The following is a 21,369-nucleotide window of genomic DNA, read 5'->3' on the forward strand; positions in this document are numbered from 1 at the left end:
TATAATATAATATAATATAATATAATATAATAATACAGTTTAATCATTTGTCTTTTTAAGCTGTGGATTCACAGCTAATGTGCTAAACAGGGGTAAGCGGTGATACAATTTACAGCAATGATACATGAGGTTGAATGTTCAGTGGCTTTGACTAATACCTCTCACGGGCCTCTTATTAGCAGCCACAGGACCACAACACACATTCCATGGGCCGGCTTCAGTGTATGTTTCCCATAATCTTCTCATTAGCTTTTGTAAATGAGGCAGCGTATGCAAATAATTGGTGTGGTTAACATATGAATTGGGGTCCTGTTGTTCAACGAGACCCCATAGCCCAAAGAACACACCAGAGCCCTTGATCTGAACTGTACAATGCAAGACAATAAAAGATCTTCAATCATCTGATTCACTATAAAGATGCTATTTAAATTCAGCTTTCTGACCAGAGCTGTAGTGGTTTTGATGCATAGGCCTCCCAAACACATGAGTAAATAGGCTTCAGTATTTTCATTAGTAATATTAATCACTTTATACGATGTGAACTCCACTGACTTTGCACCAGGCAAAAAATCACTCAAAGAAAAAAAACATGTGCATGGGGTGTGTAATTATGGGATGTGTAGGCTCTTGGATTTTCCAGATAGTTTGACCTTTATGTTTTGTCGACTACGTCATGAGTTCTTGCTTTTTGAAAAACTGTTTTAGGCAAGTCGTCACACTTCATGGAAAAGCTCCATTACATCTTTGGGGGTAGGCCTTTAAAGTTACAAGGCTTTGTTTTTGAAACTCCCCTGGCTATCGACATAAAACAAGTCTTAATTCTAATTGGCATCTGCTGCTAATGCAACATGTCCGGCAATTTGTCTAGTTTACCTTCTTTCAGAGCGCCACACATTGACATTCACAAAGCTTGCTCGCCATACATGCCAAAAACACTTCAGGATTCGCTCGCTGTTCCCTCTGCCTAAATGCTAATCAGAAACGGCGCCGGCACTTCTGAGGAAGACGGCCTCTTTAACATGCAGATGGAAGCAGCACCACTAGATGGGATGGTGCTCTTAACGCCTTGGAGGTCTAAGTTATCAGAGATGATAACGCTAACCTTACCCATGCCCTACATTTTAGGAAAAGGCAAAACTCTCTTTTCTTTCCTTTTTTTTTTGGGCAGGTGGAAATGAAAACAGATTTTGATTTGCGTTACAATCATTATTTTTCTTTGATCCCTCATTGCCAAGACTTGGGAGAAAAACAAAATTGCATATTCTGATTGCCTGGGGCTAGACTTAGAATTAGGGATATCACTGATAACGAATACATTATCGATAAGGAATCCAAGTGCAATAAAAATACACATTTCTTTTATTTAATACATTTAGTTGCTACGTCATGTCCTCACATTATGGCTGTGTTTCCTCAATTAGGTCTCTCGTTCTTGGGGTTTGTGTATAAATCCCTCTCCTTAGGAAAAGTATTAGCGGGGAATCGTTTCACTGCTTCACAATCTAGCAAAAACTAATTATTCTTTAAAAAAAAAAACCAGTAAGGTTGGACTTAAAAGTCTTTTTATGACATCTGAAATAATTACTAGTGCCACTTTTAAAAAGCATAGATGAATTGAGAACAGGTGGCAAAGCAGGACACGACTGAATGAACAAATGTGTATCTGAACTTGACCTTTATGCAATAGCTGATCACTACACTATAATTACTTATGTATGAGAACATTTCTGCTTGTGCAGAAGGGGGCAGATAAACACCGGAGCAGTGCAAAGCACGGAGCTCGAGTATGCCTGCCCTACCACATGAGAGCGTTATGGGTGAAGCCATTCATATGCTGAGCAGACGTTCATTGTCATGAGCAAATGCAAGAGGAGTGGGAGGAATGCATGCCGACCTGCTTCCTGAATAGCTAAAGAAACTGTTAAAATCCTCATACGACACCACAAGACAAACTTCAGCCACAGAGACATGGCAGGTTTGAACAAAAAAAGTAATCAACAAAACCCAATCTCCTCTGGGAACAAATCCTGTGAGCCAGCAGATAGAAATATCTGTGCATTTGTAAACTCAAATAGTGCTTTAGGAGTTAAGCAATTTAAATCTCAGCAAAGATAGTAAAATGGTTTCAAGCTAAATATAGGGACTGTCTGTACACTTTCCAGCAGAGTACAGCCACTCAAAACTGCACTCCAAAAGGGCATTCTGTATCCATGGCAATCCCCTCAATACTTTTAGATTTCCATGCCAACAAAAAAAAAAGTCAATTCTCTCACCAAATACAGACGAAAAAAGAAAACAGGAGAAAAAGGCCCAGGCCCATTTATCATCCCAAAAGTAACCTTAGAGAAAACCTGCACATTTGACATCTGTTTGGTCCAAAAAAACAGTCTCAGCCTCCTCTGAGCTCAACAAAAGAGATGTGATTAGAATCTCAGTTTGCCACTATGTCCACACCGGATGGCTTACTACACGTGTGAAGGGTCTCTCAAGATGGTGCCAATATGAGAAGTTTACATTAAGCTTAGGGGTGCCATAAAGAGAGTCTGTGTGCAGGAAATGATCACCTCTGACTCAAAAAAGCTCTGATGTAGCAAATGAATTCCAGCGGGCTAAGTCAGCCATGGTAGCACAAAGAAACAGTGTTTATATATGATTGCTGTGAGTCAACAGTTGCAACTAGGGCTTTCTAGAAAAGCATGACTGTATAATGAACGCTCTTCTGCTGGAATTTGAATTGTGCTGATACAGTATGTAGGCAGGCAGGGAGCAACTGGTCATTTGGAGCTGTCTGCACTTTGTGCGGGTACCATTCACTCCAGTAAAATCTGTCGGCAACATCAGATAACAAAGCGTGAACACTGACTGTGAGCTGGAACAATCTGTTACCGCTGCGTGTTACCAGAACATGTAATTCAAAAGTGAGAAAGGAGCAGGTGGACAGAGGCGGTGAGGCTGAGGCTTATTGAATACAATCTGTATCCTGTGGCCATTTCTCTGCACATAATTAGAATAAACAGCACGCTTATATTGATTCACAGAACTATAAAGGAAGAAATAAAATGGTTTTTTATTCATGCAAAATCCTTAAGAGAATGCTTGTAAACAGAAATATACATATAATTTACTGAAATAAGTTATTTTAGTGGAACTTCTAAGGTGAGCTCTAAGCTAAACGTTAGCACAATGTTAGCATGCTATTAGCTTGCTAACGTCGCTTGCAGTATTGCTTACAGTATAGCTGTACTTTCAAATTTAACATAGTAGTGCCTATTGAGTAATAGGGATGTAACAATTATGAAACCAAGATCGCAAACCTGAATAAAAACATCTGCATCATGATACTGCCATCTTTCTCTACAGTGATACTCATGGGGATTGGTGTGGTCTTCTGCTGCTGTAGCCACTTTGCTTCAAGGTTTGACCTTTGTGCACTCCTGTATACCTTAGTTGTAATAAGTGGTTTATTTGAGTTACTTTTGCCTTCCTGTCAGCTTGATGAGGTCTCTCCATTCTCCTTTGAACTCAGGCATGACTAACGTATTATCATATAATTTTCAGCACATTTTCTATAAACCCTAGAGATGGCTGTGTCAGAAAATTCCAGTAGAACAGTTTGGAAAATATCTAGATCTGTTAAGGCTCAGTAAAAGTGTGGTGAAAGTTGTAATATTTAAAGATCATTAAGATAATGAGAGAACTCAAAAACACCAGAAAAATAAAGTTATTTTTTTGTTATTATCTGCTCAAGTGTTCAGCACTGTAGTAAAAATATTTTTTGCATGTTTTTTGTCCTGGGGCTTTTTTCTACAAAATTGTATTTGTGATACAAAAAGTAGTCAGGGAAATCGCCAAAGTCACTCACATTTATCCTTGGAGGAAACCGTGGCCATCTCCAACCCAAAGTGTTCCAGTGTACCTACCGTCACAACAAACTGACACAATCCCTAAAGACTTGCTGCCAGCAATGCGACTAGAGAGAAAGTTCTGCTGGCAAACAAAGTGTGAACACTGGCTCTGTGCTGGAACAATATGTTATCACAGTGTTTTACCAGAATATTTAATTTAAAAGTGGGAAAAGTAAGCTGTGAGAAAATCTGCGGCAGGTGGAAGGAGGCAGTGAGTGTTGTTATTGAGTGCCACCTCTGCATTCACAGAGCGCCACAATAGGCTTCTCCCGCTTCTCCTCCTCCACTGTCAGCCCCTTCCACTCCACCCCACCTGTTTGTAAAAGGTCAGCACAGAGGAGGGTCCTCAGGCCCCCACCGTCCTCCCCTTCCTGGACCTACAGATCCCACTCCACAATCATCCTCAACGCTGGAGCCTAGAGCCAGGAAACTCAATCAAAGAAGGGCTTCAGAGAGCTCCAGACCTCTCAAAACCATCCATTGTCTCCATAAGGCTTCCAAACACTGCAGCAGGTCTATATGTAACACTGTAAGAGGAGTTGCTCATTACTGCCTGTCCCCAGCTTCACTTTGTTTCTTTTGTGCAGCTGACACAAGAATCTAGTTGCCCAGCTGGGCCAATAAAAGAGAGTGAGGTTACATAAAAAAAACGAGAGAGAAAAAAGAAATTCAGAAAAGTAATTCATTTGCAGGAGTGAATGATGACGTGACAAATATGTTGCACGTGCATAAAGGTGCCATGTTGGTGTTTTTTTTCATAAAAAAGACACATTATACATAAATCTGTGACCTGTGCCAGTGCGAGACAGTACTTTAATGGTATCTGTTTAAAATTTGCCATTCATCCCGCGAGTTAAGAGTATTAACTGACACGCCGCACAACAATGTGTGTGAATGTCAGCGCAATCCATTATCATATAAAGAAAGCACTATGTAACTGCCCCCTCTCGCTCACTCTCTCTCTCTCCCAGCCCCTCCTCAGCCCCTTTCAGATACGGCAGGTGAATACAAATCATTTCCCCTCCGCTGCTCTCCAAAAGGACTCACCATCCAATTTCAGACACAGAGGACACAAACAATGGTCCTTTCAAAGTGTGAGAAAATCAAATCATGGTCTTTTCTTATTAAAAGACACTATTAGGAGGTTACCCTTCCTCTTGTGCAGAACCAGCTCAGAAAAACAGAACTGAATCAAAGCATCTGTGAGTTAAATAAGTTTTTAAAAAATTATATATTTACATGTCAGATCAATAAATGACTAAAGCAATTCGTACAGTAATAAAAAAATTAAATCAGTTCAAAAGACTGAACACAGTTGTGTGAAAAAGTAAATACACCCACTGCTTCTTTATGAATTAAGAGGGTAAGTAATGGTAAGCATGTTAAATGTTAACGTTTATAACAGTATCATTAGAAAAAGAGTGAACAAATATGGCTTGTTTGGACAGGTTGTGTCCAGAAGAAAGCTTCTTTTCTCTAAAAAATGCAAAACACGCCAGCATAGCTGAAGTTTGCAAAGTTGCACCTGAACAAACTACAAGACTTCTGCAACAATTGCCTTTGCACAAACAAGACCAAATGTTTGACCATGATGCACAATGGCAAAAAGAAAACAGAGCATATTAGCACAAACATCTCATACAACTGGACGGGTACAATCACAGGGCCTCTGCACCTTGGAGTCACTGCTTATGAACTCTTCTGTGCACCAAAGTTTTTAGAGTTAAACACGAGGCCAGCTGTGACAGCTAAAGCTTGGCCCAAACTGGGTCATGCAACAGGGCAATGATCCCAAGCTCAGCAGCGCATCTACAACAGAAAAAGCTTCACTGAAAAATCCAGACCTCAAACTGACTGAAATGCTGTGGTGGCATTTCAGAGACCTGTGCACAAAGAAAGAAGAGTAGGCCAAAATTCTTCCACAATAATTTGAGACACTGATAAAGTCTTACGAAAATGGATTACTTCATATTATTGCTGCTGAAGGTCCTGCCACTTGAATCCTGACTGAATCATGGGGTGTACTTAGTCGTTACATGGAGTTCTGTAATCATCTTTCTGGTTACTTTATTTTACTTTTGCTATTAAACTTTCAACTGTTTCCGTTTTCACTCATTACTATTTTTAGTTGCAGTCTTTCTTTAATACTCTACCAAACATTGTTCAAGACAGAGGGGGGGGGGGAAAAAGACTTGAACATTAAACTGAATACAAAAATTTGGTTCTCTAGCTGTCAGAAGGCGGAATAATTATGAGTTAACTCACTTTCCCAGTCATATACTTTTTCCTCTTATTTACACTCAGTGAAAAACAAAAAACAGAACCATTAACCAACCCACACAACTTACATTATTCACCAAAATACACCGCAGCGCATATAGAAGTGCTGCTTAATGTGACAGCAGTGTGTCTGCAACGCTGATCCAAACATTCACTTTGGGTCGAGTCTGAATGAGCTTTGCTTACTTTGGCAAAATGTATGGGCACTCTGTTTCTGTAGTCAGGTTTTCATATGCTAAACTCGCCTCCAGGGGAAGTGAACAATTCATCAAAGATATCCCTGTGCAAACTCCTCCAACATTTCTTTGAAATGAAGGCAGAGATGCTGGGAATTTTCAGTCTGAATTTCCCATCCAAGGATTTCAGATGGAATTTGATCTAATTAAGCTCTGAGGCCGAGAACTTGTGTATGTTTTATTTTACCAAAAGTGAAATAACAGGGAGAGCGATAACATCTCCCTTAAGCTGATGGAACTATTTTTTTGTCAGTATGTAATTGAATGACCTAATTTTAACTGAAGCATTGGATTTGATAAAATTAAAGAGTGAGTTTGAAGATTAAAGAATACAATGAAAATAAAACCCCTGGAGGTTGAGTGACTGATCAGGACTCTTGGTGCCTTACCAAGGCTTAGTGTGAACATGCTTCTATCTCTCTCATGGGTCTGGATGACTGAAACGTTAGCTAATGAGTATTAATGACAATAATGAAAGACTTAGCCTTCTCATAAAGGGAGTCTCTTTATGTTCTTCACAACTTTCCTTGGATGTGCGGCTGATGCTGAGTCGTAACAATACGCCAGAGACTCAACAAAAAAATTCTTGGTGTTACAGCTTAGCAATTTTCCCTTTTACATCCATCATTTGAAGAGTCTGAGTGGTTTCGAGTAGGTCTGATATTTTGCCCAGAAGGCGCCGCAGCTCAGACAAACAGTGCTCCATCCTTACAGATCATCTGGTCCCATCAAAAATAATGGCCTCCGACAAGAACTGCTCCATCAGCCCTCATTTGTCAACCGGTGATTCCGGAGGAAACACTGCTCCCATTTAACACTAACAGTCCGCAAGCTTCCGCTAACAGTCTCTGTCCTGCGTCTGCCTTTGACAGGATGAGACCGGTCGCTAATGCATGAGAAGTGTCTGCTGAGAGTTGGATAATGGCTGTGTGAGGCTTTGGTGGAGCCTGTGGCGTTTATCTGGCCGCATCTATCAGTCAGTACAGGTAGAGGAAAAAGGATGAGGCAGTGAGGTCAAACATCGCTGTAGGACAAAGCGTGCGTCACTTGCACCCAGAGGTGTTTCAGTTTTTTCCGGGGGGGGGGTGTTTAACATGACAGAATAATGAATTACCAACCTAACACATAATGATACAGTACAGTATCTCCACAGGAAACACCTCACCCACCTCCTCTGTCAACACACGAAAAATGAATAAGAGGATTTTACTGGTCGTCGCATTTACATTAAACAGTGCACTTCAAACACAGTTATTCATAAGTTGAGTTATTATAGCAATTTCTGGGGGGGTTTCTCTAAAAAAAATACTTTTCTCAGTACATAAACACAAGAAAATATTCTTTGCATATTCATTTTCATCCTCAGCTAATGAAGGTAAAGTTATTCAGCATTAAATGGTGTGATTACACAAGCAGCCACAGCCAAACACGGCTGAATAAAGTGTAGGATAAAATTACAGAATATTTAATGTGATTCACAAACTATTTCAAGTGAAGATGATGGTTTTCAGTACTCAGCGCGACAGAATTTTGTGATGTGTCAACGATACAATGTAAACCTCAACTATCTGCAACCAGAAAATTGTGTTTTTCAATGTCCATCTCAGGCTTGATTTAAAAGTTTCCACATGTTTTCTATAGATGTCTCAGTTGAATAGCTGGTGTTTTACCGGACAACATTAATGCATTGACATTATACCACTTCACCAAGTAAATATAGCTGACATGGGCATCCATGCTTATCACATATGTAAAACAATTAAAGGCAAAACCCGTAGCCTTGACCTGTAGTACAACAGAGCTGCAAATGCATCTGCTCATTCTGAGCAATTGATTTTATCGCATGAAGAAATATTTCTTTCCTGCTGGGAGGGGCAATGCTCCCATCAAAAGAGGTCACTGAAACTGCAATGAGTATAAAAATGATTAATAGCCTTCTGAGTCACTAGCTAACCTATTTTGAAGAACCTATTGAACATTTGGGACCAACATGTTAAAAAAGCACCACAAACTAAAATAATGTTGTCCTATGCCTAATAAAATCCATGTCTCTGTTTAGGTATGCTAATATTTTGGGGTTATTGTTTACTCCGTGTTTATAGCAACGCCTATTAATGTGCTCATTTAAAATGAATACAGTCAAAATAGTAACAGCAAAAAGTATTCCAATATACAGCCATAAATAAAAGTCTGAATCGCTTGCTATTTCAGTGTGCCTCTATGTTTCATACGCACTCATTCCTTTACTCTCCCTCTCACAGCAGGTACACAGACAGAGATTTCTCATTAGAATTGGCTGAGATGCAGGTGAGCCAGGGGTCACATCTAAATTCAAGCATTTGTATTCCAGCACGACACCCAGGGAGCACGCTGTTTGTAGTGATGAGCAGATAGGCTCGGCCTTGAACCAGGACCCACAGCTAGCAGGCACATAAATCGTTCGGTTTCTCAGAGGCTATTCCAACACTGATAGATCCCACCAGTTTCGACAGTATAAGGACAGTCTTCTCGTCTTCTCAGTCCTGAAGCCACATTGAAATTCTATCCTAGACATTTCGCACTGAAAAAAAATGTATACAAAAATCACTAATCACGCAGCACCAACAAAGGATTTGAAACCTTGATGGGCCGGAGCCTGATCCTTCTCTGGCAAAAATAATGGTAAAGTGAATTAGGGCCTTCCTTTTGAAAAATGCTCCTTCTTAAGCCAGACGAATAGTCTGCCTGAGTATCTGAGCATTGATGGCTTTGTGAGTAAGAGTGGCATTGCAAAAGAACACATGTATCAACTGAACTGAAGTTTGATGGTATTAAGTTATAAAATCATATAACCTTAGATCTTCACTTCAAGTTGTTGTTGTATCTATAAAAGCGGAACGCCAAACTCAGGCCCAGCATGCCGATGGGCTTGCAACTGGCATAAACCCTGTGTCCGTGCTCTAAATATGAAGCGAAGCCAGCAGTCAATTAGCTTAACAAAGCATAAAGACTGGGAGAAAGGGAGGATCAGCTAGCTTGGCTGGCTCCAAGAAACAGGCCTAGCACATAACTGTGTGAAATACACAACTTTTGATTCCCCGATAATTGGACAGACAGGAAGAGCAGCGAAGGTGGAGCGAGGCCTGGGGCAAGGCTGTGCAGGTGAGAGGAGAGTGCAATCAGGGAAAATAAAGATGGAGATGCAACACCAGACACAGAGCAGATTCTCCAGGCTCTCTGCTGAGCTGTTTGTGAAGCAGCTGTGCATGAAGCCAACTTTTTCCACTGCCCTGGAAGACGGCAAAGACAAGCAGAAGTCCCCCATGAAGGGCCTCACCAGCCTCTTTCTGGCCCTCACTGTCTTTGTGCCCATCTATTCATCTGCTTATTTTTTCATGTGCTTCCCAAAACTAGCTGGGTCTCTGGGTATCTCCCTGTTTGTGTCTGCTTCTCACAAAACCAGTCTCACTGGGAAAAAAGCAGAAAACCTTACAGTAAATCTTTGGATTACATGTATATGTCATACACTTATACACTATGATTTCTGCATAAAAGTGGTCATGAAGTTAAGGTTATATCTAATGAGAAAATGCTGAAGTACAAGTACTCTTAAAAGTAAATCATCATAATAGACATGAGACATCTCATTTTTTCTCCTTCATCTATTAGAGTAGAGACACTAAAACAATGCGTCTATACGCAGCTTCTTTCCCACAAACAGGAGACATTACACGCACAGACATAAGTGTTGACACAGAGAACCGTAAGAGAATTGTCAGGCGTATAATGAAGAGACACCGGAGAAACGTCTTGATGCATTCATCTGAAACAGTGTGCGCTGGGAGCAGCCCAGAGGCCCTCTGCGAAAGCGTGTATCCCGCTACTTATCCGCAGTGTGTCTGATCTCTGAGCTGCCGCTGAGTAATATCACTGCTTTCTAACCACATGCAAGAAAACTGCTGTTCTACTCACAGCAAACTGTTCAGTTACACTGAGCTGGGAAATTCTAAAACTGAAATTAGTGTTCGGTGTTCAGCCTTTTCAATGCAACTTTTAGGCTTTTTTTGGTTCTGCAGTGAACCTGAAAAACAACAGGAACTATGTTCGCTCTAATTAGGCCGTGTTACCACTGCAGGCTAAAATAGCACTAATCTCTCGCATCTATTCTTTTCATAACACGCAGCCACGGCAAATCCCACTGAGTCTGATTTGTTCAATTTTCAAACTGATGCTCATCTGCGGCCTTCAATCAGACACATCTTATTTTTTGAACGTGACCTCAGTCTGAACAGTCACATATAAATTCAGAGGTGCTGACGCACATATGTAGTTTTAGAGAAAACCTTTTTCCAGTGAAGCCATTCACATCGCGATCCGAGGATTGTGCGTCAACTCCACATTCAAAATTACAGTCATTGCTCAGCAAATATCCATGAATAAAAAAAATCTCTCTTTATCTTCTTTCTTTTTGTCATCCAATCACAAAGTTGCTGCATTTTACTCCACATGAGTTTATAAATGAAAGTGTAAATACCACCTGAGTCACCTGAATTTTTGACTTTTGTAACAGGATAATTCTCCAATTATGTGTCTCTCACTCACATTCCAAAGTAGGCTTAGGGAGCATGTGGGCCTACCCTGAGTATGGATGCATAAACTGGTTGGGATTCAAACCCCCAAGCCTCTCTTCTGAAGACCAGTAGTGTTCCCACTATCTCCTAAATTGGGGGAACGGCTCCCAGATCCCAGGAACGACATCTGAGATATCTGTCCAGAAGAAGGCAGTCCTAAAAACAGCAAAGATACTCCACAGGACCCTCAAACTCTCAGGCCTCCGGTAGAGGACCTGAGCTTGAAGGACAAGGAATGTCCACAGCGCGAGTGGGGAATAAATATACATATATAAAATACACACATACACTCCTTCTATCCAAAGTATCACTGGGCAAAAAAAGCAAAGTCTGGGTTCATACAACCTTTTTTGCAACTTTGCCCTTTCTGTTTTGCAGGGTCACTTTCTAACTCTTTGATTGTGGGCAGAGGAGACATGACACAAAATTAGGGGAGAGGAAGAATGCCAAGAATCAAAGGTTACTGAAAACCCTCCAGTCATTCTGAACAAAACTGCACTCACCTCGCCCACTGTTTTTTGAGATTCAGCAATGTAGTAATATCACAAGTAAAAATAGATGGACTGCACAAGTACAAAAAAAACACCAGCCAGCTCCCTAGCTAGCAATGTAAAATAAAATGAAAATGAAGTTTGGGTAAATAAAACCTGGCAACCGAAGGGAATGCGTAATATGCAGTTTCAGTTTTAGGTAAAACCAAAGAGCAGAATCAAGATATTTTAAACCATTTTTTAAAAATAAATAAATCCTTCAATCTTTGGCTGCAGAAAATAACTGGCTATGACCCACAGACACTAGTGGATTGTTGGCGCCTTTCTTCCCTTTGCTCTGCCAGCCCTGCGCTGCAGCCATCTGCACTTGTTGCTTGTTTTAGGAAATTTTGTGCCTTTAGCAAGTGAAACACGTAATCAGTTGTAGCAAGGTCAGACATTTGGAAAAATCAAAGCTATGGCCATAAAATCCTATGGTTGTGTTTCTTCTTATTATAATTACTATTTTATTTTACATTTTAGGAATGCACTCAGTTTACTATACTTGCTCAGTCAGAACAGAACAACCCCAGGTTTCTCTTCAGCACTGTAGCCAGGCTGACAAAAAGTCAGAGCTCTTTTGAGCCAACAATCCCTTTAACGTTAACTAGTAATGACTTCATGAACTTCTTCACAAATAAAATTTTTATCATTAGAGAAAAAATTACCAACAATCATCCCACAGATGTAATATTATCTACAGCTACTCTTAGTACCATTGATGTTAAGTTAGATATAGTTCTATATTGTGTATTTTGTTGTACAGTTATTTTATTTTCAACTTTAATTTATATACTTTATCTTATTCTTTCCCAGTTAAATTTACCCTTCATTCTAATTTGACTCTTTTTCTCTAATTGATCTTTCTGAGTTAATTTCAATAATTACTTCCTCCAAACCATCAACGTGTCTTTTAGACCCCATTCCTATAAAACTGCTCAAAGAAGTCCTGCCATTAATTAATTCTTCGATCTTAAATATGATCAACCTATCTCTAATGATCGGCTATGTACTACAGGCCTTCAAGCTAGCTGTAGTTAAACCTTTACTCAAAAAGCCATCTCTAGACCCAGCAGTCTTAGCTAATTATAGGCCAATCTCCAACCTTCCTTTCATATCAAAAATCCTTGAAAGAGTAGTTGTCAAACAGCTAACAGATCATCTGCAGAGGAATGGTTTATTTGAAGAGTTTCAGTCAGGTTTCAGAGCTCATCACAGCACAGAAACAGCTTTAGTGAAGGTTACAAATGATCTTCTTATGGCCTCTGACAGTGGACTCATCTCTGTGCTTGTCCTGCTAGACCTCAGTGCAGCGTTCGATACTGTTGACCATAATATCCTATTAGAGCGATTAGAACATGCTGTAGGTATTACAAGTACTGCGCTGCAGTGGTTTGTATCATATCTATCTAATAGACTCCAATTTGTGCATGTAAATGGAGAGTCCTCTTCACACACTGAGGTTAATTATGGAGTTCCACAGGGTTCGGTGCTAGGACCAATTCTGTTTACATTATACATGCTTCCCTTAGGTAGCATCATTAGAAGACATAGCATACATTTTCACTGCTATGCAGATGACACCCAGCTCTATCTATCTATGAAGCCAGATAACACACACCAATTAGTTAAACTGCAGGAATGTCTTAAAGACATAAAGACCTGGATGGCCTTTCTGCCAACTTTCTGCTTCTTAATTCAGATAAAACTGAGGTTATTGTACTCGGTCCTGAAAAGCTTAGAAATATGGTATCTAACCAGATTCTTACTCTGGATGGCATTACCTTGGCCTCCAGTAACGCTGTGAGGAACCTTGGAGTTATTTTTGACCAGGACATGTCCTTCAACGCACATATTAAACAAATATGTAAGACTGCGTTCTTCCATTTGCGCAACATCTCTAAAATTAGAAATATCCTGTCTCAGAGTGACGCTGAAAAACTAGTTCATGGATTTATTACTTCCAGGCTGGACTACTGCAATTCATTATTATCAGGATGTCCAAAAAACTCACTGAAAAGCCTTCAGCTAATCCAAAATGCTGCAGCAAGAGTACTGACAGGGACTAGAAAGAGAGAGCATATTTCTCCTGTTTTGGCTTCCTTTCATTGGCTTCCTGTTAAATCCAGAATTGAATTCAAAATCCTGCTCCTCACATACAAGGTCTTAAATAATCAGGCCCCATCTTATCTTAATGACCTTGTAGTACCATATCACCCTATTAGAGCACTTCGCTCTCGCTCTGCAGGCCTACTTGTTGTTCCTAGAGTATTTAAAAGTAGAATGGGAGGGAGAGCCTTCAGTTTTCAGGCCCCTCTTCTGTGGAACCAGCTTCCAGTTTGGATTCGGGAGACAGACACTATCTCTACTTTTAAGATTAGGCTTAAAACTTTCCTTTTTGCTAAAGCATATAGTTAGGGCTGGACCAGGTGACCCTGAATCCTCCCTTAGTTATGCTGCAATAGACGTAGGCTGCCGGGGATTCCCATGATGCATTGAGTTTTTCCTTCCCACTGTTGCCAAAGTGCTTGCTCATAGGGGGTCATATGATTGTTGGGTTTTTCTCTGTATCTATGAAGCGCATTGAGGCGACTTATGTTGTGATTTAGCGCTATATAAATAAAATTGAATTGAATTCAGACAGACAGATGGATAGATAGATGCACAGCTCTGATCTTTGATCTGTTTCCTACTCACCTCTATTTGTTATCAAAAAAACATTAATACAACACGCTCTGATTGGACACGTGATTGAAAGCGGTGAAAGACAGCAGCATGGAGGTAAACAGAAACCTCTCTAGCCTCTATTGAAAGCCTGGGACCTAAAAGCTGTTTCTTCACAATACACACTTCACGCCTCACTGTGCTTCAAACTGCTACTCCTCGGTGTTGCCCTCTATGACGCGGCCATTGAAAAGTGTACACTCATCCTCTCTGGCTTGCAGCACACATTCACAACACAATAACTGATTGCTGAGCATGAAGCAGAAAGAATTACAAATTCAGACACAGACAGAGAGAAAAGTCGAGGCAAAGAGAGAGATTCAAACAGGAACATAAATGGATAAACTGGAAGAGAGGGGGAGCCCCCTCGCCCCCCAATGGCAAAAGTAAAAGAACCATAGCACCAACAGCTGAGGCAGATGAGCTCCAAGCTGTCAGAGTCCCTTAACTCCCAGCCTCCCCGCTTGGCACGGCGTGCTGCAAGGGCGAGGTGGGATCCTTCCTTCACACTCCACTGGGCGGTGGACACACATCACACCGTGTCACCTCAGCTCACAGTGCATTAGATCAACTCCCTGCTGAATCACAGGCACACTTTCAGCAGGGCAGAATGAGGGGATGAGCCAAAGGTTACGGAGGGTCACTTAAAAACCACTGTGCTAGCGGAGAGCCAATTCTCTGGACTCTAATGCATCCAGAGACCTCACACTCAAGAGAGCTACTTTACTGCTGCCATTAGGGAACTTTTCTACCTCTGCAATTTCCATTATAACACATTATGTGTCAATAAGGCAGCAGGCGCAATTTAGGCACTGAGTGCTATTTTGTGATTTTTAAGTATTGACGCCCACTTTCACAGCAGTGGGCGAGGATGAGAGGGTGTGCTACCGTGACAACCATAGGCATAAAGCAGACAACAGTGTTTTGTTTTTATTGGCTGCCCAACCTCACTGCCAAAATGATTGTGGGCACACACACACACACACACACACACACACACACACACACACACACACACACACACACAAAAAACACACTTTGCCACTAGAGAAATGGAAATCAAACAAGTGCTGACCTTCTACCTTTCAGCTAGAACAAAAGAGTAGGCACCGCTACAAAGAGTGAAAGAGAAAGACGTGTAGCTGTGGAAAGATTGGGGAGTTGGTTAGGGAGTGTTAATGTTAATAAATTCACATTCTGGCAGCATCATAGACGAAGATATTTAGACTGGGGACATTTGCCAGGAAAGGCAACAGACTGACATCTGTGTGTGTTCACATCCAGTGGGAGGGGAAATGGCTCTGAGAAGAACGAGAACGTTTGATTGCGAAAAGGCCGGAAGTTCACACTGTTTTGGAAAAGTTTTGATATCCGTGGAGTTTCTGACTTACCAGAGAAGCCCAAATCCCCTCTCTCCTCCTCCCTGGCCTGCTTCGCCCGCTGTCTGGCTGAATTCAGTCTGGTTAAAAAGGGACAGCAGGGAATAACAAATTTAGCGCACACCATGTAGACTTCTCTCTGAAACAACCAGCATTTTAAACCAGCTTGAAAGGAACATCTAGTCTTTCCTAAACGGCTTTTCCCAACATCTGTTTGATTTCAGAATGGCTTCACTAATCTGTGCTTTGTTTTTTATACTCTGCTAAAAACACTTCTTTTTCGTAGTGCATGTCTAATGCTCCGTCACAGTCACAGCACAGATTAGACCAGGATATTTAGATAGAGAGAGATAATTCTCTCTTTCAGATCAATCTCTTATGAAAAAAGACCACTTCTCTTTTTAAATATATGTAATCATGCATGGGTGTGTCGACTGGCTGGAAATGCACTTAAAACGCTTCCAACTGTGAAGTTTTGGAGGTAAAAAGCACCTAAACAGTCAAGCTGTGTAAACCAGAGACTTTGAGAGGCAACAGTGTGCAATCCAAGCTGAGGCCCGTGGCTAAGAGCTGGAGGAGAGACATCTCCTCCCTTCATCTCTCGTCTTGTCTTGTTTCATCTCCTTCAGCTCCTCTTCTCTTATCCCATCTTAACTCTGTGTGTATTCTCTATACTTGCTCTTCCTCTTCTTCTACGCCTGTCGTCCTCACCTATCTTCTGCTCGTGCCCTCTTTCCTCTGACCTCATCTCCTTTTTGGTTATATCACCTTTTCCTCACACAGCCTCCACTTTCAGCCTTCCTGTCTTATTATCTCACACTTGATAAAAAATAGAAATGTTTGCCTTAACGCACACTTAACTATATTTTTAAAAATCAATAAGAAAAGAAAAAGGTTTCACATGACAGCTTGGGGAATTTGTGGGACAACAAATCGAGTCAAATGTGATCATCATGCCTTCATCCTCCAACCATCCATTTTCCTAACTTTCCTATCTAAATTAGGGTCACGGCCTATCTCAGCTGTCATAGGATGTAAAGTAGGAAACACACTGGACTTATCACGTGGCCAAGAAGGCTCTCTCCATTCATCTTCTTCCTCCTATCATGACCTAAACTAACGATCCCGCACATGGACCTGGGAGATAATATACAGATGTGTCTTGACAGATTTGAAATTAAATAAATATATATTTTGACATAAATCTTCAAACCCAGTCAATGTTTCACACTGAATTACTTCTCTCATGACTCTCCTGCTATAAAAATATGAACTTTACATTGGGTCAGAGGCTGGAAAAGGCTTTGATTTTCTGTCCTAACCTATGCTGACCTTGTCATTTCTCTCTCATTTTTCTAATAACTTCTGTTCGGTTTATCCAGCTTCTGTTGCGATTGGTGCTGTAGCAAAATCTGTCTTCTCTTTTCCTTAAACTGTGTCACAGTCAACACGGACACACCTAACGGAATCGATTGCAGAATGATTGAAGAAGCAGATCCAATTTACTTCGAGCAAAGGCTTATCGACTTCAGTCTCCTGCTCTTCGTATGACTCGAAGTCCCACTGAGAGAAGCAGCCGTTTCCACTTGGCTAAATACGAACACTGCTTTTCACAACTGTCAACAGTTATTTGACATTAATTCTGCTTAACACAAATGGCATATGTTTTGTCTCAATATCGCTCTTTAACCCCACTAACCAAAATTTAAATGTGTGCACCCTGTGCTGCACGCTTGTTTACAATCATATGAATTGTTTTCTAGCCATGTTCCCCCAAAACCTGCATTATTTACCGCAACCTTCCGCACAGCTCGACGTTTCAAAAGCCTTACCAGCTCGCACAGTCACTTCATTACTTCTTACAGAATATTACAACAGAAAATCTGATCATCCAACAGCCCTGAATTTAAAGGTTTCTGACCCAGATTTTAAAAAACACTGACACGCATACTATTCTCTCACAGCATCACACTGTAATAATGCTGACACCTGAGCTGACTCTGTACCTGAGAGCAGCGCTACAGTTCAGCTGCTGCCTTCTTCACCTTTTGCTTTTGGTGAATGTGCAACCGATTTTACAGTTTTCTTCTTCTCTGTGGGTTTGCAGGATCAAACAGCTGATTACAGCTGCGACTTTTTAGAATAAAACAAAGCAACAAAGTGACCTTTCCACATCCTGTTTGAAAGGGCTGCCTTCTGATCCCATCAAAAGAAACCTCCCACTATGTAATCGAGTCAGCCGTCTCACCACCCCACCTCTGCCCTTAGACACTACAGAGTCGTGCAGCGCTCTCGTCCAGCTCAGCTGCCATGGTGATAAGAAAGAGGACCAAGGACCGAAACTGAAAATAGCTTGAGACGGGATGCTGAGTTTGGGCAGCGAGCAGGACTACAAAGCACCTCACAGCAAGAGACCAACAGTACCCTCAAAACCTTAGGGAGCACTCTCGTGCCATGAGACCTGCCAAACAAAGCAAACATCTGAATCTTCTAAAACTCACAATAACACTGATGCTTTGTGAAAAAAGATGGCCCAAAATAATAATGAACACATCGGTGCTCATTCTGCTTATTGTCTGGGTTATATCCTTTTGTTAACAGCGTACCAGCAAACTGCACACACCCTGCCAAATCAACAACCCACAAACAAAGTTTTAGGATAGCTGCTTAACACTGTGAAGCATTTAGCAGTTAGGAATAGATAGAGATATACTGATATTGTCATCAGGAGTCGGTGGAGACCAAACCAGAGCTACAAAGAGAGCAGATATCTGTGTGAAATAGAGTCATCAAGCAGATCAAAACCAAATATATCATGTTAATCCGTATTTGAACAATGTGCAAGAAATAACAGATTGCTAATAATTTCAGCTTTACACACTCATAATAAGCAAACAGTATGTATATCTTATGGCGCTTCAAAGAGGCCAAAAGTAAATTTATTAAAATCCATCAAAAATAAGTAATCTTGAGATGGTGTTCACATCTTTTTTGAGCTATCTAAATGTGTAAGACTTTGTATTCTATAAACAGAACACGCTGACTAAACTCTGGTTGTTAATTAATGGACATTAATTGATGTCACAAAGCAAAGACGGCATTGTTAGTACACCGCTGAATACCTGCTTCTAAGGACATTGTTTTTCATTTGTCATCTCATGCAAAATAGAGCAGAGACGCATATACTGCATATTCGGCATGTCCGGTGAAATGTCAACAGGCGAAACAAGCATGGCTCACTGTAGAAATGCTAATTAGCACAGTGTCATTCTTCTAATGAGGGTCTGGTTGGCTTTCTCTTCCAGGCTGTGTTGTTCTTAGCTGTACGTTTGTGCGTGTGCTCCTGTGTCCATAAACAGGGGAAGGGGGCTCAGCGTTGGCACGGAAGCCTGTTGGTTTAATTTTAGACTATCGCCTAATGAGAGGCAGTGTGGCTATAGATGATACCGTTCTCCCGATGAAGTGTCATTACTGCCAAAGAGGGAAGAAATATTGAATTTAAATTAGAGGACATGGCTTGCAGATAGAAAGGTTCTGGTTTTTTTTTTTTTTTGTTTAAATTACATTTTAAAGCAAGCAGGCTCAACAAAATGAAGAGGATTTGTTGATTGTGCAAGCGCTGGAAAGGTGCAAAATCTCTATGAACGTGTTAATATCAAACCTGAGCTGCAAAACCAGTCTGTAGGTTTTACCACAAGGAAAACACCCACAGCTTCAAAGAGTGCCAGGCTACAAGTACACGACGAAACCAAGTCTCAAAATGTTTTAGTGAACATTTTCAGACTCATGCAACTGATGACTACTTTCTGTATCAACTAGTTAGTTTATATTCATTTGGTAATGTGGTGAAGAAACTGACCGTCGTTCGTTTTGTCTAAATAATCTTCAGAAGCCTTTTGCTGCCCAGTCAAGTTAAAAACCCAAAGATATTCAATTTACTATCACAAAAACTTTAAAAGATAATATTTTGCTTAAAAAAAGGGTGAAAACACTGAACAATTCTGTCAATTTAATATGTGTTTGTAGTTCTAATTTTCAAAAATAATTGTCAATCAACACCAACATGTGATAAAACAACCAGCATGAGCTCTAAAAAGCAAAAAGCAACACCATCAAATGTAATTTCTTGGCTGATTAATAGTTCAAACCCCCCAAATACTTAATTTTAAATCGTATAAAAGAGAGAAGACCAACACACAGTCATCACTGAGAAGTTTAAAGCAGCAATTATTTGATATTTGTCCTGATTAATAATTAATATTACCAACGAACTGAACCCAACAATAATAATAATGGTTCCTTTTTTAAAATCAAATAATTGCTGAAGCGGTTTAATCATCCAGGACATTTCATCAGTTCTCCCAAAAACATTCAAAACTTAAGAAGATGACTTGTGCAGATCTTACAGAGCAAAACAGAGACACTGTGCCCCTAAATGCCATTTAACCACAAAGCTGATACATCACCTTTATCTCCGTGTGTGTCAGTAAGGATAAGTCGCCTCAGTTTGTGCATTCATTGCATGAAGCCAGTTCAACTGTCATAATCCCGGTGGTTGTTTACTTCTCGACGTGTCTGCTGTAACTGACTGACAGCAAAGAGAGAGGGGTTGGTTCCCTCGCACACCCAAAACCCCTCCTCCAAAAAACAAAAACCTCCCCTGACCCTCCCTCCCCTCTCACAGTGGGATTAAAACAACCTTTTGTGTCTCTACAATAGAGGTTAAACATTTCCTGGTATCACATGAACTGCTCGCAGAATCCACATAGTTACTGGGTGGCAATTTCTAGTATTTTATGCAAGAACATGAAATATTTTTAAAGTTATTTGTTTTTATAAGACGTAACAGTCTGCGAAATGAGGCAATGACAGAAGCGCAACATCCTGCTATATGAATCTGGCAGAGCATAAAAGCAACAGTGGCACTATAATTGCATGTTAAATCAAACTGCACCCAGTCTACAGTAAAATAATTGTCAGCTGCACTGATTGTGCTCGAATCAATGCGGCCTTCGAGGCGTTCAATAGAGGGTGGAGGCTGAACAGCAACGTAAGAAAAGAAAAAAAGAGTAAAAAGCCTCAAGGCACATCCGAAGGACTTCCTTTCCCATACAGTTAGACACCAGAGAAAGTACTCACCTACAGTCAACAGATGTCCCCATGCAATCTAATCTAGCTGACACAGTGAGAGGAAGCTTATTTATTGCCGACTCCTCGCCAGCATTATTGCAACCCATTTTAAGAGAATAGATGTGAAAAGTCTTTTGACGTCCGTTAGCTATGGTTGCAGAGGGTAACAATGGTTTGAAAGAGTCACTTTTCTCTGGGCCCAGCCTTAAATAACACCCCCTCGCTACAAAAGCACTGAAAATGTAACTTTATCTGCATCAAAGAGGATTCTCGCTCCGGCTGAACAAGGACCTCAACCCTGGTATTCAAAAAGCCCACGTATTTACTCCAGAGTTTTTATGTCTTTATGCTTACATTTGCTCCACAGAGTAATTTTTAAAATTGTTTTTTTTTTTTGTTGCAAGTAACTATTCGAATTATGATTTTAAAAGTGCAAAACATTTACAAGAGATTAAACTAGCCGTTCACAGTTTTTGTTGATCTGTGACTTGTAATTGTCAGAAAACAGCATCACACATTAATTCCAAAAGGCACACTTCCATACATGCACACAGATGTATAATAGCTTAAAAATA

The 21,369-nt window shown here is 40.6% G+C and overlaps 1 protein-coding gene across 30 annotated transcripts in view; it reads right to left on the reverse strand.

Moving 5' to 3' along the window:
* Positions 1-21,369, reverse strand: part of nrcamb (neuronal cell adhesion molecule b) — an 84,790-nt gene that overhangs the window by 38,640 nt on the left and 24,781 nt on the right. For 10 of the 30 annotated variants that reach the window (XM_080304645.1, XM_080304624.1, XM_080304629.1 and 7 more), the window contains exons 1-2: positions 20,131-20,267; positions 15,677-15,744 (exon numbers count right to left, since the gene is read on the reverse strand). The exons of 5 other annotated variants lie outside the window; for them this stretch is intronic. The gene's annotated coding sequence lies outside the window, so the exon portion shown is untranslated. Of the gene's footprint in view, positions 1-15,676; positions 15,745-20,130; positions 20,268-21,369 lie in introns of those variants that run through there. 15 more of the 30 variants (XM_080304646.1, XM_080304636.1, XM_080304632.1 and 12 more) reach the window with 3 other exon arrangements.

Source organism: Astatotilapia calliptera, chromosome 7 (genome assembly GCF_964374335.1).
Source record: "Astatotilapia calliptera chromosome 7, fAstCal68.1, whole genome shotgun sequence".
Lineage (NCBI taxonomy): Eukaryota > Metazoa > Chordata > Actinopteri > Cichliformes > Cichlidae > Astatotilapia > Astatotilapia calliptera.